Here is a 24828-nt window from a genome sequence, read left to right on the forward strand (position 1 = left end):
CATGGGTGCAATGGAAAATGAGGGGAGTGGTGAGGAATAAACAGTAGTTGATGGGAAAAATGTATTTGTGTTCCGTCTCATCAGTCCCAGTCACACTGGCCATTACTCCACTAGTTTCCTAGTTTCAGTCGGTGCTTATCAATGTCACAATCAAAGCAAAAGTTATGCATGATATAATCCTGAATCAGGCTGTCAGTCTGGTATGCATTACTGGAACCTGACTGAATGAGGCAGGGTTGCCTGTTTTGATCCAGATGTTGCCAGTTGAGTACACAAAAACAATAACATCCTTTCAGATGGTAGGGAAGTACAGCTGTTATAATCTAGAAATATAATAAACCTTTGGTTAAGTATCCAATGGAACTAGCGTACTATCCACCACTCTTCCTGAGCTGACAGAGGCATTCTTTGATTTTGTATTGAAGTCACCTAGAGGGTCCTCAGTTTCCTTTCTAAGGTTACCTTGATAGAAAGGTATAGCTCAGGTATATATGATATAGGTTTATCTATTGGGCCCAGTAACATATGTGGGATTTGTTCTTGGCTTGTGCTGGGAATTGCTATGGGCAGCTCATGACCTAGTTAGAGCTCAGGCTACCCCTGTAAAATTGGGAGACCAATCTGAATGGTCTGTCCCTGGATCAAGATGGATTCTGTTATGGTCAAGAAATCTCAGGGGATTTATCCCCTGGCAGCCTTAGCTCTTCTAGAGTCAATGTCGTAGATCTTTGGAATGCAGAAATGATTGGACACCATTGCAGTTTTGGTACAATCTCCCGTAGTCTGGAAGTCCAATGACTCCTTAGTTCAGTGAGCTATTGTGAGAAAAGCTGGAACACAGACAGCAGAAGGTGCAAATTGAGTTGCAGCTGAAGACAACATATAGCTTACTTGAAGGTCTGCTTTGTTGTGGTGATGGTTGCAACAAATGGTGGCTTTATGGTGTTGCTGCACTAAAACATGATTTCATTCAGTTATCTGTGGCTAATTAAAACCTTGGAAGAGACCCCATCACCAGCTACACCACTTCCATTTTGTGTAACTTAATTGTGTGTTGTCACACAGCCTTTCCCAGCCTTGGAGCCCCAGATGTTGCAAGACTACAACTGTTATCCCTGACAATTGGCCATACTGGATGGAGAATGATGGCAATTGTAGCCCAGCAACATCTGGGGGGCTGAGGCTGGGAAAGACTCCTGCTTCTTCTCTTCTTTGGCGATCACTTCCATGAACACGGTCTTAACAGTGAGTCCATAAGTGACAGTGGAGGCCAATTCTGGATCCACACATCCTTCGACAGTGGGTACATAGGTTTCCAGGTGGGAGTAGATCACGGTGAGGATTTGCTAAACGTTTCTTCCTCTTAGCACATTTCTCCCTTTCGTCCTAAGTTCGAGCATTGAACTACTCTTGCCACCACTATTTACCCCAGTCAAGTAGTGGCGAAGAGGAGCAATCCCTGGAGGAAGGAGCTGGAGCTCTCTCCCTCTGGGCCCCAGTCCAAGTCACTGGTGGGTCCAGAGGAAGAGAGCCCAGCTTTTGTGGCAATAGCTGCAGTATCTGTATAAGGGAGTTCAAAGAGATGCTTTGAATGTTGTTTGTAAGCAGGTTTTGGAGAAAAATCATTTGCATTTAACCTCCTTTGGGCACCACTGTCAACAAAGCACCCATGAGCTCATGTCACAATATGCATAGTTCTCTTAGAAGGAAGCTACCTTATAGTGAGCCATGGAGTTCAGTATTTTCTCTATGCTGACTGGCGGTGGCTCTCCAGGGTTCATACGGGAGTTATTCTAGGACCTGAATTTATACAGATGCTCTTTCACTGAGCAGTGACCCTTCCCAAGTACATCTGTTGTTTCTTCCCCCAGCAACAATTCTGCTCTTTGATCTTCATCTGAATAGCAGCCTGGTATCTTTTTCAAAAAAACACAGTTTATAAAGGTTATAAAATGAATCATAACTCTTTCAAAAACTTTTATTCTTGTTTACACATCCACGTTAAGTACATTTTCACTTAGGAAAATATTCAGTTGATTTCAATGCAATTTATTTGGAAGTAGTTGGAAAGCTGCTGGTCTTGTATTTTTGTGTGTGTGTGTTAGCATTAAGTGCAAGAGCATATTACTGAAAGGAAAGCAGAGGATTAGTGTTTGTCCCTTACAGAAAGGATACTACTTAAATTAAGACTGGGATATAAGCAAATACAATTTGGGCAAAATCCTGAATCACATTAGGAGTGTTATTTACAGATTTTTTCTTTTATTATTTACAGATTTATTTATTTTTGGAAGAATCCAAAAGTTTGATACAGCTTTTTTCTGTCTTTGCATAATATACAGTGGTACCTCGGGTTACAGAGGCTTCAGGTTGCAGACACTTCAGGTTACAGACTCAGCTAACCCAGAAATAGTACCTTGGGTTAAGAACTTTGCTTCAGGATGAGAACAGAAATCGCACAGCGGCAGCAGCGGGAGGCCCCATTAGCTAAAGTGGTGCTTCAGGTTAAGAACAGTTTCAGGTTAAGAACAAACCTCCAGAACGAATTAAGTTCTTAACCCGAGGTACCACTGTATAGCTTTACAAACAATAATGGCAGCTTGCACTTTCAGAGGATAATCTTGCAGCATTTTAATCTTTTGCGGTGCAATGTTTATCTTCCTAGAAATTTACGTTGTTCAATGTTTGTAGAATCTCTTTAAAAACGTAAGTCTTCAGTGTGTACTCAGCGTAACATTTTGGTGAAACATGGAGGACGTGTTTAACTAATGCTTGGAAGGTAACACAGAATGTAAAACAACTGTTGAGGTTCATAAACACTCTGCCTGAATGTAAATAAGCACTATATACGTTGTAAATCTCATTCCTATAAAACTAGCTTTTAAACCATAGCAGATGTTACAGGAGCACCGTTGTGGTCGAGAAGTGCTAAACGGATATTATGAATAAATAAGTAAAAAGCCCATGACCACAAAGCTTAAGGTTCTTGACAAAAGACCTTTCAATAGATAAAAACATTTCATATTTTGTCAGCGTTGAGCAGTACTTACTTGGAAGTGGTGTGGGTCAGGGAGGGAATCTGTTCACTAGAAGGCCAGGGGGCACTTGCTGGCGAATGGATTTCTAGATGCCTCATCAGAAAAGCTGATGTGATAGGAATGTACAGCAAGGCGAGAGAAAACAGATTTGATAATACGGTGAAACAGCTTTCCATTAGAGAACAGTCTATTGGAAAGCAGTGTCATTCTTTCTCTTGACATATTGTTGAAGCCAGAATGGGTGCAGCATGAAAGAAAGACTTAATGGATAAGAATGCTGGTCTTTATTAAATCTGTTTATATTTGTTGACTAACAACATTTGTACACTGCCACGCAATGTCAAGTTCTATGGCCTGCCTATAATAAATATGTATTTTTTTTAAAAAGATATTTATTAAAAGTTTTAAACAATACATTACCCAACACATAAAACACCATCACCAGCTTGAAGAAAGAAAAAAGAAAAAACAGAAAAAACAAACACAGAGCAAATAAAATACAGCATAATTACTTTTCATTTAAACCAAACTTCCATAAACCTTCCTTTCGGACTTCCTCACATCTCCCCTTCCTGCGTTCCCATTTATAAGATTATATTCAGCAGTACTTCACCTTCTTTCAAATATTATTATGTAATTTTCAGAAATTATACCTCCAGTTTTGAACTTTATTTTCAAGTATTTAGATATTTAAGTTTAAACCTGCTGTTAATCAAAATTTCAACCTTGTTCTTATAGTTAGCTTATTTTCATACGTCTTTCCACTAATTTACTAGTGCCAGATTATTTTCTATCCTGCAGATAGGGGGGAAAAAAACACATACACATAAATATGTATTTTTTTTAAAGTGCATTGATTACATAGCCTTCTAATGGTGCATGCTGTTAGTTTTAATCTGTGCACTGGGCAGTGGTAAGGAACAACGGGGCTGAAACTGCAGCCTCAGCTGGTAGATGTGTGGGAGCAACAGGAGGGCATGGATGGAAGTCAGCAAGGGGGCACCAGTTAGCAGGCACATCAAAATCTCTAAGCCTACTTCATGGAACAGTTTGGCATTTCTGGCTCTGAAATCCAAACCAGCCCAATTCAGGATGTTTGGGCAGCGGGGTTGGGGGTGGTTGGGTGGGTCTTCCTTAATGCCACATTTCTACTTTCCAGCATCATGATAAGGTGTGCTGTCTATGTGCCAGTTTTTCCTATTTTGTAGAGCAGTGTGAGCCTCCCAAGAGGTTTTGCAGTCCAGACATATGGCCCACAAGCTGAAGGGTTTTGAAAAGACATGAGAGGAGGACAGGGAAGAAACAGCTGAGAGTAGAGTCAACAAGAGGCAGAGGAAGAAGCCAGAACAGCGAGGACAGAGTTGAACCAGGATGAAGTGGAGCTTCAGCCATGCTGGGTATCCAGGGGAGCTGGGAACAGGAACTGACAAATGAGGAACAGTGCAAGGTTAGAGACAAGTCATGAGCAAAGAGCAGCTGAGGACAGTTTGAGCACCTCTCTGGGCAGAATACTGCTTAGGCAAAGACTTGCAGTGGACCTGGAAGGATTTATCTGCAGTAGGATCACTAATTAACTTAGCAATTCCAGTTTTCTTGTCTTTCATTGTAGCTAAGAAGTGGGGTAAAAGAGGTGAGGACTTAAATATTAAGGATGAAGCCCATTCTCTTAGAATTCAGAAGCTGACACTTAATTTGATTACACTGTTATATCTCCACTGGGCCAAAGTTTCAGTTTAAGAAGCTCTTATCAGCCTTTTTCTTCTGCGTATGATCAAAGCTGTCATTTTAATTATCTTGATAACTTTGCTTTATTTATGTATTTTTTTTCTTACTTGGGTCTTGGCAACTCCATGCAATGCACTTTTATAATCAATAATAATATCATCGTGTGATAGTTAGGTTACCTGTTTTAACTTATTGCAAATAAAATGCTTATTAAAAAGATAATTAAAACAGTTTTAAGGGTGGGTATTGATCTGCCACTTTATAGCAAGAAAGCTAAAGAGTTTGGTTAGATTTATGCATCTTAGGTTTAATGATATTCGATACCTCTTGACTTTTCATGAGACAGGGTAATCTCATCTCATATGCAGTCATTTTTCATTTTGGAAATGGTTTTTTCCAGTGATAGCCAAATGCTAGGCTATCTTAATACTAGAAAAAAACCCTTATTTAAAGTTTTAATCTTTTTTAAAAAAGAAAATTTGCATGGTTTTTAGAAACGTAGTTTATTGCAGTTGGTTGTACAAATAATACGAAAAACGAAAGTACTTGAGTAGTTAAAACCAAGAAAAGAATGCAATGCTATATTAGAACAGTATTCAGTTCTTCATTTGATATGAGGAATAATTATGTAATAGGGTTTAGGTTATTTCCCAGTGAAGCACATATTGAACAATCCTCCTGACTTTATTTCGCAAAATTTGTTTGACTGTTATATGATGCTGATGTCAAGTGGCTGTTACCCTGCACTTTCCATTGTATTTTCCCACCACTTTCCTTACTGCAAAATATCAATTTTTAAAACTCTCTTTGTTGTGTAGGAACATTATTTAGCCTTTGATTAATATCAGTGTATGGCCTTTCTTTCTGGTGGTTTATGAAGCGGCACTCTTAACACAGAAAGGACATATGCCAGCGTTTTACTGAATGTATGAGAGATCTGTGCAGAAGTGCCCAGAAAGAGAAGAGAATTGGGTCTTATTTCTGAGCAATGTACAATTACAGTGGTACCTTTGTTTAAGAACAGCTTAGTTTATGAACAACTTGGATTAAGAACGCTGCAAACCCAGAAGTAGGTATTTTGGTGTGTGAACTTTGCCTTGGAATAAGAGCATGTTTTGCTTCCTGTTGAGTGTGTTCCATTTGTAGATTGAGTCCTCCGCTGCTATGGGAAAGCACGCCTTGGTTTAAGAATGCTTTGGTTTAAGAACGGACTTCCAGAACGGATTAAGTTCGTAAACAAATGTACCACTGAATTGTGGCATGAATCTATGCTAGAAATTGTGGCAGCAGGGACTACTTCTGAACCAAGACAGACACTGAGGTGCTAGGTCTTAGTAAAACTGCAGTATTTAAAAACTGCCCATCCTTTTTTTGTGAAGGATTGAGAGAATCAGAACAGACGGGAAAGAGGACATATTTCCTCCCAGCTGAGTAACAATTGTGACAGCAAGGATCCCTTTTGAACCAGGATGTTGTTGCTAACTAGTATTTCAGTTAAGCTCAGAATTGTTGACAGCATTTAGTGATTATCATAGAATAATAGAATTGTTGGAAGTGACCTCAAGGGCCATTTAGTCCAATCTCCTGCCATCCAGGAATCTCCAGCCCAGTGTGGGGCTCAGACCCACAACCCTTGGGATTAAGAGCCTCAAGCTTTCCAGACTGAGCTATGGTCAATCTATGTACAGTAGTAAGTACACTCTGGATATTTTGGAGTCAGGAAGAATAATTATTACATGCAGTTTATGAGTGTATTAGTTATTTTAAATCTTTCTTTTGAGAGTGGGTTTATAGTCAGATTGTGGTTCCCAAATCATTCTACTTCAAAATAAGATCCAGATTAATGTATGAGAGCATTTTATTCATTAAATTCAACTCAGAACTATTTATTACCGTATTTACTTTTTAGACCATGTAGATTTGGAACATTGTTTACTCTGGCTTCCACAAAACCTAATATTTGAATATTAGCCTATAGGTGAACTGGAGAGAAGCACAAATAGCCCTTCTCTGAATTGCTTGAGAGTACAGTATCTTTTTCAGTAGTCCAAAATTTAGTGGCTGTGATACAGGGCTCCTCGATACAGTGGTTCCTCTGGTTAAGAGCCTAATTCATTCCGGAGGTCCATTCTTAACCTGAAACCGTTCTTAACCTGAGATACCACTTTAGCTAATGGGGCCTCCCGCCGCCGCCACACAATTTCTGTTCTCATCCTGAGGTAAAGTTCTTAACCCAAGGTACTACTTCCAGGTTAGCGGAGTCTGTAACCCGAGGTGTTTGTAACCCGAGGTACCACTGTAACTACAAAGCATACATGCATCTGCATGAGACTTGATCTTCAGTGTTGGGTAAAGTTCTGTTGTACATACAAAGGACTGCGCAATGCTGCTTATAATATTTTAATATTAATATATGTGTATGTATCAGTAGTGTGTGTGCAGGTATAGAGCAGCCTCTTGACAGTGTCTTCAGTTTGATATGTAGTTCTCTTTTGGAGGAAAAGTGGAGTCTTGGTTTCAAATGAAATCTAGGTTGCTTTTTCCCTTTTTATAAATGACTTGCATTATTTATTTATTACTATATTTATATGCCACCTTTCCTGCAGGGAACTTTCTTATCAAATTCCAGTTTGAATTAATCATTAAGCTGGAATTTGAAGATAAACTCTCTCACTGAAGGAATTTGATATTGTTCACCTGCAGGAACTTGCAGAGAGTATTTGTTAAAATGAATGCTTTACTAGTGATCATTGTATTATTTTGTATGCAGTTTTAAACTTGCATTATTACATTGTATATACTATTTTTGGATATAACTTAGGCCTCTTTATTTATTGGTTTTAACTAGAACGGAACATAGTTCACGTAGCCATTATCCTAAGCCAGCTCTCCCCCAGCTCAGTCAGAGGTTGGGGGGGGGGGAACTTCCCTTATGTAAGGATTTTTTTAAAAAAAAGTCCAAGTAACACTGAAAAATATCACCACAGTACTATATAACATATACCCCACATGCTTCATGGAAAGCTTTCTAATAAATTACGACACATTTTCATTTTGTATAGTGCATTATGGGTTGTTGTAAATGTGAAGCTTAATTTATTTTTAACATTCGAAACAAAGCCTTGCTTGCTGTTACATCAAATTTATGTCTGCTCTCCAAAAGCAACACTCTGTATAAATACAACTGTTAATTCATTGCTAATGCTTTCCTGCTGATTGTTTGGATAAAGAGAATTTTAATCCACCTGCCAAGAGCATCCTATTTCTTATAGCAGGCAATTGTACGTTGTAAATTTGGTGAAATTATTAAAACCGTGTGTGTTTGTATGTGTTTACTTTGATTTCTGAAATTGCACTAAGCTATTGTAACATACATTTACTCAGTGCTATTTTTCTAGAAAAAGCCATGCCGGAACTCGCCATAAACTTCTCCCTTGTTCTCTTATAATGGCAATGGCACCCACCTGAGTGGTGCCAGAACTGAGTTCTGGTGAGTTCTGGCTGGGAAAAGCGCTGCATTGTTTTTAATACTTGATTGGGAGCCGCCCAGAGTGGCTGGGGAAACTCAGCCAGATGGGCGAGGTATAAATAATAAATTATTATTATTATTATTATTATTATTATTATTATTATTATTATTATTATTATTTACTATATGTACTATATAGAGCTGAGGTATAATTACGTTGGGTATTTTGATCCTCATGCAGCAATTAGACCATTACGAATTTTGAGTTACTTGTTAATGTACATGTGAATACTATGAGGCTCTCAGTTCTGCAAACTAAAGAGAATTTTCTGGTCATTAGCAAAACTTAACAACCTCTTATAACAAATGTTTTGTAATATAAGATACAAGAGAGATTCGTGGTTATAAAAATATATATGCAATGTATTTGAACTGAACTTGCGGATTCCGTGTGAGAGTATTCTTCCGGCCCACTTGGTATGAAATTTGGGTTGCTCTGCTCCAGGGCCTGTTGACTTTTTCTCCCCTGGCTTCTAGCATAAGATAATATGTTCCTTTTGGCTGCCTGGAAATGATAAAGTAGAGGGCAGGCTGGCAGTGAGAAAGGAGCATATGGAATAGTGGGGAATCTGCTTTGCTCCCACCTTTTAAAAACCAGCTCGTTTCCATTTTTTAATTTCAGTTTTGTGCCAAGTGTGTTTCTGCCACCCTAGAATCTCACATGCTTGGCTCTCCTCATAGCCCACGTTTTGTTCTTCAGTTCTATAGGACTTAACACCATTATTATGACAAAGTATAAACAGAAAAATTGTCCGCAATAGAACAAAAGGATTGGAGCACAAAGTCATCTGTACAAGTAGTGTCTGATATTTTGTGCCATTATTTAAAATGTACCAGATGGTTGGCAAAGGACTATCCCAGAAGCACAAAGTAAATTACCTGGGGATAATTTAACATCTGCAGCACTGTTCTCATCAATTATATACAGTAAATGGCTTGTATACCACTTCCTAGCATCAAGTACATTTGTGTATAGCAGCCTTTATAGATTCATGGCTTTACAAATCTATCAGTATGATAATCTGGTCTGTAGCTCTTTGGCATTTATTCCCCTGTAATTCCAGTGTAAACTAAACTCTCTATTTTTATAAGGGATGTTGTTTATCATATCACATGATTAATTCTTGTGATTATTTTCTAATGGGTATTTGGAGTTGAAGAAAAGTGAATACACACACAAACACAAACACAACACACCATCTTCCATCTACTGGTTTCTATTACACCTATAAAGGTAGTGGGTTTAAGGAGCTGCCTACAGGCAGAAACCTATTCTGTACAGATGTGGGTATTGTTGCTCAGAACCAAATCTGAACAAGCCAATTGATTCTACTTCAGCACAATGGTTACCAGCACCCACCCATCTCTGCAATTTCTGGCAGCAGGAATCCCTACTCACATTTGGGATCACTTTTTAATCTTTGTCTTAGATAAACTTAAGCAGACAGATCTTCTTAACTCTTCCTCTGATAAAGCAGATGTTCCAGTCCTCTAATTGTTCTGGGAGCTTTTTAAACAAACCTTTTACAGACGCATTTAATATGTATTAGATGAAGTCTGATCAGAGACTGCATTAACTGCTTAATGCATGGGTTAGTAAAGATCTGGTAGGGCTGCCTGAAAAAGAAACCCCATAGATATAATCTGTATATTCACAGAAACATACAGCACCGCAAAGGCATGGTTTGCAGATAAAACACAGCCTCTACACAGAACATCACATTTTTACTAGTGTGAAGTTTCTTGCACAGTTAAAATTGGTTTTTGTCAACCAGCATGGAATGGTGCATCCAAGATTCTTGGGACAAGTTGTGCTTGCACCCCAGATCAGACACGAGAAGGGCCTCTCCCTAGGGGATGAGCAGCGTAGTATAGCAGGAGGTGGTAACTCTTAGGTGTAAGTTGTTTGTGGTTTAAAATATTGTGAGTCGAATTCAAATTCAGTCATAATGTAACAACGGGTAAATCTCAAAGAAACTAAAGAGAATAGAGGAGAGAACTAACGAACATGGATAAATGCACAGTTTAAAAATAACTTAAAGTAAAGTTAAGGGAAGAGGAAGGGAGGGAGATCAAGAGGAGGATAATGCAGCAGTTTGAGCTCGTCACTGAATAGAGTCTTCCAGAAGGTTATCTGCGAAGATGGGAAGTTTCCCTATGGAGGCATAGGAAAATAGGGAATCAAGTTGTGGCAAGCTGGATGGTGCAAATGAGTTTCTCAGACAATACTATTGCACCTATACTGGCCCTCAAGGGTAAAGTCTGAGAACATCTTCCATCCTTCCGTAATAGACATTTGGGCTGCTACAAGGAGAAATGTCCATAGATCCTCATGGATGAATTTAGGGCCAGTAAAGAGCAAGTGCAGGGCACTTCAGAAGATGTTGGAAGATTCTGGACAGATAAAAGGAAGGTCTTCTTACACAGCACATAGTTAAACTATGGAACTCAATCCCACAGGAGGCGGTGATGGCCGCCAACCTAGATGGCTTTCTAAGAGTTGTAGACAATTTCATGGAGGCAGTAATGGTTCCACAGTTGGAGGCAGTAATGGTTCTGAATACCAGTTGCTGGAAGCCACAGGAGGGTAGAGTGATCTTTCATCTTTTAAACAAATTCCTCCACCCCAAAACCAGCCTCTGAATTAGTCGCAAGGTTCATCTTCTTAATAAATATACATACAGTGGTACCTCGGATTAAGTACTTAATTCGTTCCGGAGGTCTGTACTTAACCTGAAACTGTTCTTAACCTGAAGCACCACTTTAGCTAATGGGGTCTCCTGCTTCCGCCGTGCCGCCGCCGCATGATTTCTGTTCTCATCCTGAAGCAAAGTTCTTAACCTGAAGCACTATTTCTGGGTTAGCGGAGTCTGTAACCTGAAGCGTATGTAACCTGAAATGTATGTAACCTGAAGCGTATGTAACCTGAAGCGTATGTAACCCGAGGTACCACTGTATATATATACAAAAGACTCGCTGCATGTTTCGATAATAATTATTTCAATGAAATTTATTTGGAATTCTCCCAAACACACCATATTTCAATACAGCATATTTCGAACTTACATTGCACAAAAGGATTATTATTTTTTAAATCCCCTAAGCATGTGATTGCTTAGTGGCTACTAGCAGTGTCTAGGGTGGGCCCTGATGTTGCTTCTAGCCACTCAAACAAACCAGATCTGCACAGTGTTGAATTAGCAACTCTCAAGCTTTCACCACCACCTCACAACATCCTCCAGTGAGGGTGCTAGTTTTTCTTCTCCTTTTGCAGCTACGCTGGTAGCCTCCGGGGAACTTACCATGAACTGTTGCTAGATTTGGTTATGAAACTAGTATATTTTATTTTAGCCTTGCACCACAGTTACATAGACTAAGATCTAAAGAGCCTGTTAGACAAATGCAAGGGGTTTGCACCAGCCCATTTGACCCCCCCTTTTTTTTACTTATTCTACTCCCTTTAAACAGCTGGTTCCAATTCCATTTATAAAATGCTTTTAGAATGCTTCTTCCCCCTCGGTCCCAAAACGTTTGTTATGGAGCTAAATTCCACAGGCTAGAATCCCAAGATTTACATTTGACGTGCTCTCAAATTTAGGTACATCCAGTGCCCCCCCCCAAAAAAACCTTGTTGAATTCCATTTCCAATTTCCAAAATTTCAATTTCGGAAGTGGTGTGCTATAAGGTATTGCTGCGAAGGGGAAGGACTAGCATTAGAGATAACACAGTTCTTTGGATCCCAGCTGCAGAGCTTTGAATTCTGGCCATACAGAAAGTGGCTTGTCTCTTCAGTTGTGCTTTCATGAATTTTTAAAAAGGTCTTTTGCTTATGCAGTTTTACTGTTGCTAGTGCAGACTAATCCTTGTACCCAACTTTGAACCAAGCGTACAAAGTCTGGAAGGCTCCAGCCAGTTTGTGCAGCTAAATGTTAAGGGAAAATATTTGATCAGGGCTTAGCTCCGTGCCTCCTGTTATTTGCGGATATATATATATTTTAGGGCGAGAGCTGCATTTATTTTATGTGCTACTTTTCAAATAAACCGGTTCCCAGAGGGACAGAAATCCACCAGTTGTGCCGCAATTAAAACCTAAATGTAAAGCTGCAACAGGGAAGAAAAATTTGAAGTAACATTATGACACATGTTAGCAGGAAATTGCAAGATACGGAGGGAAAGTGTACAAATTGATGTTTTAATGTAATGTCTTTCAACTCGATCTAGCAAAGGGAGAGAGAAAAAGATGTCACATTTACAGGGTTTTTCTGCTTTAAAGCCGGTTGTCATAAAATGCAAAAGAAAACCCGGTGTTTAATTTTCCAAGACACTTTGATCAATTGTATTAATTTGTCTCAAGGAAGAATTAATAATTCTACCAGCAGTATAATGAAAATGTTTCAGCATTAATGCAGAATGAAGTACAGTGAATGGAGATATTGAGCCAGTTTTACCCATTATCTGTTTATTATTAAGCCTTCCAAGACTAATAACATTAGTGAAAGATATATTTCTTTAACATTTATTTCAAAGTGGTGCAGTAGCAGCTTATTGGTTGGTATATCCATGATTTTTAAAGCTGCAACTATAGTTTTTAATGCTACTTTTTCCCTTTAGGAAAACATAGCTTGACTCCTCTGTTTTCTTGCTTGCATAATGATTGTCCTATTCAAATAGCAACATGGACTGTGATACCTCATTTACATCTCACTCAAGTATTTCCCTTTTACTTCTAAATTGTTCTAATTTAAGACAAAATAAAATTTTCAAGAGAATAATATATCCAAGGGCTTCCTATAATACTCGGCTCCTATTCTGAGCTGCTAATCAGATGCCTTTGATTAAGCTGGTGAACGTAACATCTACACATACAGCAATTACTGGCCTCCAGAGACCATTTTTTCCATATAAACAGCTGTGCATAGTTCCATGCATTGGTACAATTGCAAATGAAGATGGGAGAGCCAAATGAGATGGGTGAATTGTAGAGAATTATCTATCCTCTCTTAGAAACCCTAGCAGAGTTAACTTGTTTGTTTTCTAAATGAGAAAAGCCTGTTATTGTTCTAGCTTTTCCCATCTTAGAAGATGCAAGTAACAAGGGGCCTTGAAAGAAGGTCATAGCTCAGTGGCTACGCAAGGTGTCCCAGGTTCCAATCCCTGGCACCACCAGATGGGACTAAAACCTGTTTGGCTGTTGCCAATCAGTGCAGATTAATAATGGTCTAGGTAGACCAATGTCTCACCCACCTAGATCATAGGTTTGTTTTTAAAGTGCAATTCTATACAATGTTCTTTTGTACATACCTTGCTTGCTTTTAATCTGCTGTCTTATCTCCCTGTGCTATTAGTAATGCATGCAGCATTGCTTAATTTTTTAAGACATCATTGAGCCCTGGGGTCGAAGAATAGCACACTAATTGAGGAGGAAGATATGTTAATTAAATCTGTACTGTACTGTACTGAACTGTACGTACGCCTAAGCTGGTATGGTGGCACAGAATGTTCAGTTGCTCAGAGAACTAAATAATGTGGTATCCAGCTTCCGTAAGAGAAGGGAAATGTGTCAGTTTGGCTGGGTACAGAGTAGAGAATGAACTAAGATGGGGAGCGGAAGAAAGGATAGGTGGCTTAAGGAAAGGGATTGAGGGGACAAGGAATTGAAGCTAGAGAGATAAATATGAATCAATTTTGCATTGAGGGTCTGTGTATTGTGGTGGGGACAGAAATGAGGTTCATAGACCCTGGTCAGGGGAATTCTGCCTATTGTGGGTTCTCCTGTCTTTGCAGCACTGAGGATACAAAGAGGACTCAAGTACAGTAGTGATGGTCAGGACACTAAACTCCACAGACTGATTTCAGGAAGTACTCAGTTCTTTGGCTGCAGATTCTATTAACCCTAGAAGGATATTGAAACATCACTGGAAAGCTGATAGCTGATATTAGCCAAGCTGGCCATTATGTGATTTGTTGCCATTCATAATGTTATTTTTGTGGTATGAAACTCTCTGAAGCTGATGGGAGAGCTTTTCTCTGACATGGTTATCTTCTCAAACAGGATTATCCCTTTACAATGTTTGAGTTATTAAAGCAGAGTAAAACAAACTGCTTTTAATGGAATATATCCAACACTTTCTACTTTAAAAAACCCCAAACTGAATCATTTGACCTTTCTCCTCTTCCCCGCCCGTATTCCTAGAGTTTTTTTTCCAATGTGATGTTAATTTGGATTGTAAAGTTTTCCCATGACTTCAGGCTGCATTGGAATAAGAGGAAATAAGTTTTAGCTTACTACAGTTACAGAAAACATTGGGCAAGAGGGGAAAATATTTTCTCAGATTTAATAATAAGGGCCCACTCTTTCCCCATAGGGACGCGGGTGGCACTGTGGGTTAAACCACAGAGCCTAGGATTTGCCGATCAGAAGGTTGGCGGTTCGAATCCCCACGACGGGGTGAGCTCCCATTGCTCGGTCCCTGCTCCTGACAACCCAGCAGTTCGAAAGCATGTCAAAGTGCAAGTAGATAAATAGGTACCGCTCTGGCGGGAAGGTAAACGGCGTTTCTGTGTGCTGCTCTGGTTCGCCAGAAGTGGCTTAGTCATGCTGGCCACATGACCTGGAACCTGTACACTGGCTCCCTCGGCCAATAAAGCTAGATGAGTTCCGCAACCCCAGAGTCTGCCATGACTGGACCTAATGGTCAAGGGTCCCTTTACCTTTCCCTTTCCTCATAGAAATCCCTTACATGCAGCTGATATGAGGTGCTGCTGTTCCGAATGGCCCATGGGTGCTGTGGTTAAACTTTTGGACGATGACCAAGGAAGACCCAGCTTCAGATCCCTCTCTGCCATTAGATTCTCTGTGGGTGATGCTGGGAGAGTCACACACTTTCAGCCTCACTGTATTGCATAGGGTTGCTGTGCATAGAAAAAATAGGGGAAGGGAGAGGGGAACCGTTTCTACTGCTTCGAGTTATTTGCAGTAAACATGGTGTTGAAATGTAATAAATACCACAATATGCTCATACAAAAAATTATATAACACCAGCTATTCTAGAGGCACCACAGAAAAACATTGATGGTAGATTACAAGTTCAGCCCTGTATGCAATTACCCTACCAAAAAAGTGAAGACCCCTTTATTGCATAGTTTGTTGCCAAAGGGGACGGAAGGGTCAGGTGTTGTAATGAATAACTGAGCCCCCCCCCCCCCCCAGTTCTCCACAGAGGGGCGCAAAAATGTTTATGAAACTTATCCCAGTGGTTCATCTCTGCACCAAATAGACCCTCGCATTCCTATTTGAAATTATTTTTGCCCTGCTCATGTGAAGTACACCTGTACACATGTTGCATTGATAGCACTTGCACAATCGATTGCATTGCTGTTTAAATGTAATATGAGTCATTCAGCATTAGGGCATGCCTCAGTCTTTCAACAATCACCATTTTGAGCCATGCTGTGTCGTACTTTATTATTCTAGTGGAATGTTTTGCTTAGGCTGTCTGATGATTTTGCCGAATCATAACATTACCTTCAAAAGCTGAGAATTGCAGAGAAGAGAGAGAATATGTTGAGACTATCAGCAAAATTTTCCAGAGGCTTAAAGCCGATCTAGAAATAAAACAATATTCTTCAGTTGCTCGTTAAACCCATGAAATTAAGGAAACTTTTATAACAAAATAATTCATGCAACTGAAAGTCTGTGCATCTCATTTTAAAATTAGATTAAAAGATAAATACAGTATGCAAGCCCTCTTATAGCTGCCATAAATACAGTTTGAGTGGTAGGGTGTGCGAGAGGATGGCACAGAATAAATGAAAGCTTTTCTGTAGAAAAATATTTGTCCCCTGCAGCACAGCCCTAATATTGAAAGGGTGGGTCACCTGAAGCTGTTTATGTTTTTGCCTTGATGTACGGGGGTCGTAGAAGTGCTTTTATTATGTTTCTCAGGCAATGTGGATGTATTAATGAGGATTTATAAAGGCAAAATAATTTATAACCATGTTATCATCACAGTATCATTTATCATTTTTAAATGGTCGTATTCACCTTGATTTTTCAAGGCAACATGGTGCTTATGGCCAGTAAACACCTTACGCACTTCTGGGCTTGAGCGCCAGGTGTAAACACGAAGTATAGAACTGTGTAGCAAACGTGCAAAACTGTATCTCCAATATCTTGAGCTCCAAAATAGATATTACATCACGCTATGTTTTTATTTTTTCTCCTTGCCCCGTTTGAAAACAGATGCATGGATCAAGCATGTGTTTGAACTATGTTATGTTTTCAATGTGAACTCTCAATCTTGAATCCATATATCACACTGTGTTTTATTTTGCATCTTTCCTGGGCCTCCTTAAAACTGATGACCAAGCTTATTATTCAGCCTTGAAACACAGAATTGTGCCTTTATCATGTGTGTTCATTTATTTTACATTTTTATCCTGCCGTTCCTGTGAAAACTCAAGGTAATGTGTACTTCTATTTCTCTATCTCCCCTCCCCCCCAATTTTATCATCACAACATCCCCACAGGGTAGGGAGAACAGATAACTGGTCCAAGGTCACCCAGTAACTGAGTGGGAATGTGAACCTAGGTGTTGATGTGTGGTTTGTTTATGGGGTGCTGAGTATAGTAGCTCTGTGAGGGGATTTTTGGAATTCTTTGGGGGAAGTCATGTGCTTTAAATGCCCTTGCCCAAGTCTGATAATCTAGCTACGAGTTCACACACCTTCTGCACTAAAGTTATTTCCAGTATCTCAAGTTCATTGGAGCTATCTCATTTAAAGAAACTTCCAGGTGAGCAGAATGCAAATGCAGAAGTTTAAATCAAAGGCCTCCAATTATATATATGAACTTTACTTTTTATAAGTGAACATAAGGAGACGCTGTATGGCCAGCTATCTAGAAAGAAAATTAGTAAACATTCCACACATGTACCAGTAAGGCAACTGCTTAAAAATATTGTCATTTTCTTTTATATGATTAAATGGCTTCACACCAGTATGTCTGGAATTAGAGGAGTCCATTCTGTTTATCTAAAGCTGACAGCATAATGTAGGATCTGTTTATCTTCATAAACAGCTTTCTTCAACAGTTAATTTTTCAACCATGAGTCGGGAGCCCTCCTTTCATCTCATGTGTAGTGTATGAGCCTTGTGTGAGTTTTACTGAAAATGAATGGCTCTGTGCAGAAGCAATACTGGTTGGATCATGCCCTTAGTTGCCAGTGAAGTCATCAACATCCACACCATCCTTTCTTTGGGCTGTGCAGCTGTATAACATTACAGAGGTTTAGGAAACATAGAAAACTGTCTTATACCAGGTCAGTTTATTTGCACATATATTAATTTAAGGAAGTTATACCCTGCTTTTAACTATATGCCTTGAAGCCCAGTTTTGTCTACTGACTTCCAGGAACTTTCCATGATCTCTGGTAAGGATGTTTCCCAAATTCTGTCGTCCCCCCCCCCCACCAAAGAGTATGAAATTCAAGTTGGATCTCTGAGCCCTTCCAAAGGTGCCAAGGAACTTTTTAGTACCATGTTCTGAGACTTGACCTAAAATGTGGGTAATTTTGAGTTTAAACAGGGCATATAACAGCGTGAGTCACAATTAGCCTATTGAAGTTAACTGCAACAATAATCTCAGTTGTTCAGCCCTGGCTGCAATAACAGTCTAATCTCAAACATTCAAATGTTGTGTTCAATTAATCACTGTTCGTTTTCTGGCTGAAAAAATGGCAGCCCCACTATCCATTTGGAGAGCTGTTCACAGTGCAACTCTATTCAAGATCACTCTGAAATAAGTTCCACTGAATTCTAAAAGTCTTACACCCAAGTAAGTGTGCATTAGATTGCATTCTTTATATCTGAACTAGATACCTCCCCCTTTATATTAAAAGAAACAAAGAATTCTGGAAATGGGAGATCTGCATTAATAGTGCACCTTCTGTTGAAATATAAAGTGCCGTATTTTCCCTTCAAAAATAAAATGAAAATAAAAAAAATAAATGCAAACCAACAGATTTTCCAGATTTGTGTTGGAAGATTTGAAACCCTTTAAGTAGTAACAACTTATCAACAACTTTTGACTATAAAGAGGGTCATTTTTAGCATAGTCTCTCCATCCCTTTAGGCAAGGAAAATGTTTGCATGTCAATGCAGAACTGTCTGTGTAATTTAATTATTTATAGACATCTGGACTGGCTGGCTTGCTGTTAACAAATCACAGGCACATATTGTACTTCCCACTTGAGACTTTAAAAAAGAATAGAAGGACACCAGGTCATAATTTCTTTTCATGTTCTGTTTAGTGACCATAAGAAATTAATGTATTTCCATTTGCAGCATTTAGGGTTTTATGTTCCATTTCTTCCCTTGTAATGCATTTGTGTCTGAGGCTAAGCCAAGCAGTCTGATCTTAAGGAGCAATTTTAGCTATAAACAATGGTTTGTGCTGCTGTGTAAGCATCATTTAGTGGGGCAGAGCTGCCGCTTAACTGAAGTAACTGCAAAACATAAACAAGGTGGAATTTGATTCGAAAGCTAACCTTGAGATTTATTGAACTTTGAAAGTGATTCAATTATGTGGTGGTCATTTGCCCCACAAAACCGCCACAGAAGGATTGCCTTGATACGGAGCTGAGGTTCAGAAGGGGAATACGGTGAAACAAATGTGTAATTATCCACGTAACATGGTGAACTGAGCCAAATCCTTTACCAGAGTAACCTCATAAGCAGCAAGAAACTGAATAGGCTTTGTACTGAAGGAGGCAGAGCTGAATGCCATAAACATGTACAAGGATCCTATGAGGATTTAGTCTTCAGTATACCATACAGGAAATGAGGAGTTGGCAGTTGCAGTAGACGTTTGTGCTAATCACATGAGTCCAGCTGTTCAGAAGGGTAAAAGTACCATAAAAATCCACTTGGTTAGTTGTGCTAGCTATTTGCATAAGCTTGACCAGCTGTTTGAATCCCATCTATTGCCTGTGACGTATCCTGTAAATTTAATAAACTTTTGTCATTATTACAAGGCACCTCTGAGCTTTGAGGGTGTAGTAGAACACCTTAGCTAATAATTCTGCAGTATTTCTGGCATGTTGTCATTTGAATTATCTCTGAATTTTCCATCTCTGCAGGGCCATTTGTTCCAGTGATAAATAAAGTGTAGGCAATTGTTGCTGCCAAACAGGATTTTATAGTATTCTTTACTAAAAAGAATATTCTTGTTTTGAAGAGTTCACTTTTAAAAAAACAATACTTAATAATCTGTTCCCAAACTTAAGAAAGGGTGACAGCTTCAGTCCAAAGAATAAATAAATAAAACCTGATAGATGTGTTTTGCTTTTTTGCCAAGAGGCCAATTTATGGAGCCCAAGCTCAGAGTGGCACTTCATTCACACTGCTATAGATTTATTCATACAAATAAGAGTGTGGGCTTAAACCATATACAGTGGTGCCTCGCAAGACGAAATTAATTCGTTCCACGAGTTTTTTCGTCTAGCGAATTTTTTGTCTTGCGAAGCATGGTGTCGGGAAAGTTTTGGAAAAGCTTCAAAAATCACCAAAGTCTTCAAAAACCTCAAAAAAGGCTACCACACTGTGTTCTATGAGCTGCTCCTCGAAGTCAAGTCACAACTGTATTAATGGTGTTAAGAAAAAGGAAACAAACTTGCAAGACGTTTTCGTCTTGCGAAGCAAGCCCATAGGGAAATTTGTCTTGCGAAGCAGCTCAAAAAACGCAAAACCCTTTCGTCTAGCGAGTTTTTCGTCTTGCGAGACATTCATCTTGTGAGGTACCACTGTACACAAAATGTCATTGTAAACTACTACCTGATGAATCTCAAAGTAGTTTTTGTTCCTTTCTCAAAGCTTTATTGCATGCAAAGTGACTGGCTCAAACATCTGGTCTGATTGGTATAATTTTAAGGTTCGTTTCAGATTGTACAACAGAAGTGTGAGAAGCAAATTGCCCACCATATTTAGCCTTAATTGTTAACATATGAAATCAGTTCTGTTTGGGTGTTTTGCACATTTTTCTGGGCTTTAGTGGAAAGCATATGGGCTTAGTTGCTTGAGTGCAACATTGGAAGCCATGTCATTATTTTGGCATTGCTGGGATGTTATGCTGACCAAGTATAGACAACAAACAAAACTATTTTGTGCTCCCTGTGCTTTGTGAATTTGCTGTCTATGTTAATTATAGCCCACTGGACTCTTTATCGTGGTTCCCACATTAAGTAGCTGCCAGTGCCAGAACTTTCATTTTCTCGGCACGGCCATTTTGTTTCATGCAGTATCAGTACGTTGTAGCTGTCTCAGTTTGGTACTAATCGAGATTGTTGCCAACAATCAGAATAGTGAAGAAGAAGAAGAAGAAGAGTTTGGATTTGATATCCCGCTTTATCACTACCCTAAGGAGTCTCAAAGCGGCTAACAATCTCCTTTTCCCTTCCTCCCCCACAACAAACACTCTGTGAGGTGAGTGAGGCTGAGAGACTTCAGAGAAGTGTAACTAGCCCAAGGTCACCCAGCAGCTGCATGTGGAGGAGCAGGGAATCAAACCCAGTTCACCAGATTATGAGTCCACTGCTCTTAACCACTACACCACGCTGGCGTAGCGAACATTCTGTGGATCCCAGTGAATTAAAGGATGAAAGCGAGTGGCTTGGTTTAGTGAAAAAGTGGCTTTTCCCTGTTTGTGAAATTGTAGAGTAGCCTCTGGATTGTGGACTCCTTTCACCATGGGCAGGAATAAATGGCCAAATCAGGGAGATTAACCAGGAAATTGAATAGACAGAGAACACCGAGTGAAGATTTGCTCGTGATCTTGCCATGGTGTCCATACACAGATTAGGGAGTAATCGGTGTAGCTGTTAAAATAAACTATAATAGCTGCTATTTGTTTTTTTCTGTCTTAAGTATTAGACTAAACCTGCTGAAATTACATCCTGCTATAGTGCAGTGATGCAGTATTTATTTATTTTTAAATGTTGCTGGATATTCGTGTATGTGGTTATACAAAGGGTCCTTCTAAGCACCCATAAAGGCACACCTTTTAAAAAGGGCTATACAGTGGTACCTTGGGTTAAGAACTTAATTCGTTCCAGAGGTCCGTTCTTAACCTGAAACTCTTCTTAACCTGAGGTGCCACTTTAGCTAATGGGGCCCCCCGCCGCCACCACGCGATTTCTGTTCTCATCCTGAAATTAAAGTTCTTAACCCGAGGTACTATTTCTGGGTTAGCGGAGTCTGTAACCTGAGGTACCACTGTATTCACAGTAGCACCAATCCAGAACCAAAAGCAATCATTGTCTCTGTGTAAGGGGAGAGGTACTACACTTGGGAATAGCTATACTGTTTTCCCCCCTGCTTGAAATGAGTAAATCAGTCAGAGGACATCACTGGAGTGGGTGACTGTAGAGCTTTCAAAGTTAAATAACATTTTGCAAAGCAGCAAACTACCTATGAAGTAACATGGTATTACTGTAAGGGAGATGAGGTAGCTCTGTTAGTGTTGGACAGTTTAGAAGAGAACTGTCTGGGTTTTATTGTGTTTGAATGATATAGGAGTTTGTGTACATGTTAAGAATTATTATTTTTTAAGTGTGAGGGGAAGAAGCATTAAAATACTATGGTAAGGGGAACAGATGAGCCTCTTCACTAGTGATGTCAGGGCTGTGAGTGATTTTGTGAATAGTTATTACATGCATTAATAATGATCAATCGATTGATCAAGTTAAATCTCTTCATTTGATGAGGTAATTAATTCTCCTGAGCGAGAATTATGTTTGAGATACAGTTTCATTTGTAGAGCAGAGTGGTGAGTCATTGGCTTCCACCTAGCTTTGTTTCTTCCTGATTTGCAGTGATAGAAATCCATCAGGCTAAATGATTAATGTACACTAGTGATATATTCTACAAATGATATCTTACTGCATTGCAGGGGTTGGACCAGATGACCCTTTAGGTCCCTTCCAGCTCTACAATTCTATGATTCTAAGCACAGCTGAAATATTCTCTAGAATCCAGACACCAGGAAGTACTACCATATATTAGAAAATATTTTACTGCGTTATGAATTTTGCAGACAACGGGCCTTCATCAGCAACTTTAGATTTGTTATGGTGTTCTCAGATTTATGGAAGAACTACAACTTGGTTCTCTTGTTTTGTAATGAAAAGCCATTTGAAGCTATACTGTTGTGACTCATATTGTATCCTTTGCCTGGTTGTTTCTCTCATATCCCTGGACAGATGTCAAAAGAATATACTTTCAAAAATACTTAGGATTGTAGCCACAGAGATGTTTTAGTAAAACAACTCATTAAACTGATGCCGTTGTGTTTCATAAACGGGACTGATTTATTTGTATTTTTAAAAATGTTTTACAGTTTTAATGTAATTATTAAAATTCTTTGACAGAGCTTTGCACTGGGAAGCAGCATATAAAGAAAAAATAAAAATAAAATTTTGAATGAATTATCTGATGCCTGTTAAAATGCAGTTTGAAAATTAGGTTGTAAATTTAAGATAGTGTGTAAATTTGGGGTGAAGAGGTGTGCTCTCCACCCCAAATTCTTGAAATTTCTCTTGTATGTAGAAACATCAGTTGCAAGATGTACCATAAACATGAATGCCATCATTGGCTTCATTAATTTCAGTTATGGAAGTAGATGACTATATATGCATATATTTATTTGTACATAGAAATGGCAAAGGCTCAGAGCTGCAATCACATGTGAATATCAAAGCTGGGTGAACACTCTGGAGAATACATGGGGCTCTATAGATGGAGGCATTAGCCTTTCAATTTCTGTATGCTATTAGTTTTTCCTTGCATGTTTGGTGGTTAGCCACCTTCCATTTCCTTGCAACCTTACAGCATGTCTACTGAACACTAGTTCCTCACATCTATTGCCATCGTTAAGTGTTCTCTTCTCATGTAACAGTTGCCATGTGGAGAGATAATTAAAGTGAATTTTATGTAGCAGCTATAAACGTGTAAACAGGCCCTTGTATGTTAGATGTTATGACCATCAGTGTGACAGGTTTTGCTTTAGAATGAGCATTTTATCAGAACTTTGCTCTGCTTTATTATTTTGATAATTTCAGAAATTTAACCTGGTGATTCACATCCACTGTGCTCAAATAGCATTACAGTAAGCCCACAACTTATGCACATTCAATGAACTTGGCCAAAAAAAAAAATGGAAAAAATTAAAGTGGGGGCAGACATCCAGGAAAAAAAGACTTTGGCAATCCCACCTTCCATTGTACCCAATGTGTTTTGACCATATACAGTTTTGGCTTTAGGCGTGATCCCTGGAACATAACCCCCTCACCAGAGTTTTACTGTTGAGCTCTGCTTCCTATCAGCTTTGTGTCCTTGATTTCGCTGCAGAAATACTTGTGTAGATATCAATACTGTTGCTTTAATTTTGAGTAACTTTGTGAAGTTACTAAGACCCATCAAATCTGATATGTAGGGGTGTACAGACATGTATGGGGGGTGGGATACGGTTCTGGTTCTTTTCCCAATCTTCCTTGCCACTTCCAAATCCTCCTTTCTCTCCACCCACACTCCCACTGCTCCCATCATATGTGGATAGGTGTTGCAATGGGCAGTATAAGTATATATCCCCTCATTCCTTCAAAAAGGTATGCAGCCTCGAGGACTAGGTATCTTTTCATCCTTCCCACCACCAAAGAAAAACAGCACGAAGAGGAATGCATAAACACCCCTTCTTTCACTAGTCTTCCTCTCAGTCTCCAAGCTTGCTGCAACTGCTGTGTGTTAATAAGAAAAGTGGGGAAAGAATTATGAAGAAGATTTCATGAAGAATAAAATGACATTTTAAGTTATAGGCCTTTCCTGATTTTTTTTTCAATAAATAGGCCAACCTTAGTCCATTTCTAATAGGCAAGGTGACATGTAGATACTAATTGTTGATGGCCATTTGATCCCAAACACTAAATATGCAAAGACTAGGACAAGCCAGACTTGCGTGGCCCATTAAGAAACCATTCCAAAAGCAGTTTATGCTCACCCCCCACCCCACTTTTGTCAGTTTCACTGTGCAGCCAAGTTTTGTTATGCATCTTCAGTTGAAGTTGGCAGAAGCTAATGCTCCTAGATTCTGCACTGGGTCTTTTGCCAGCAGGACATTTGAATTCTGACTTAAAACTACTGCTTTTTTCAGCCCTGTTCAGCAGCCCTGCAATGTGTAACTTAGCCTCCCACTATACCTGCTATAGTGTAAACAAAGCTAGAATTCTACCTTTTCTAGGCAGTTTTTCAAGCTGTACCCATTTCCATGTTCATGCTCAGGAGCAGGATCTCAATTTAAAGCACCCCTTTATTCCTTAGCAGACAATAGTGGCTAAGGGAGTGTTTGAGGCCATGGGAACAGTAGCCACAGGTTCCTTTCTCCTTGGTTAGTTGCTAGGAAGACATTGCTAGGCTTCACATCACTCCACTGTTTGCTCCTTGGTTCAGCATCTCATATCCTTTGCTCTCTCCCCCTGTCATGGGGC

The 24828-nt window shown here is 39.3% G+C and overlaps 1 protein-coding gene across 14 annotated transcripts in view; it reads left to right on the top strand.

The window, feature by feature from the left end:
- PLCL2 (phospholipase C like 2) overlaps positions 1 to 24828 on the top strand; it is a 148970-nt gene that overhangs the window by 98719 nt on the left and 25423 nt on the right. The window lies entirely within an intron of this gene.

The sequence above is a fragment of the Podarcis liolepis genome, assembly GCF_965112155.1.
Source record: "Podarcis liolepis genome assembly, chromosome: 12".
Taxonomy (NCBI): Eukaryota; Metazoa; Chordata; class Lepidosauria; order Squamata; family Lacertidae; genus Podarcis; species Podarcis liolepis.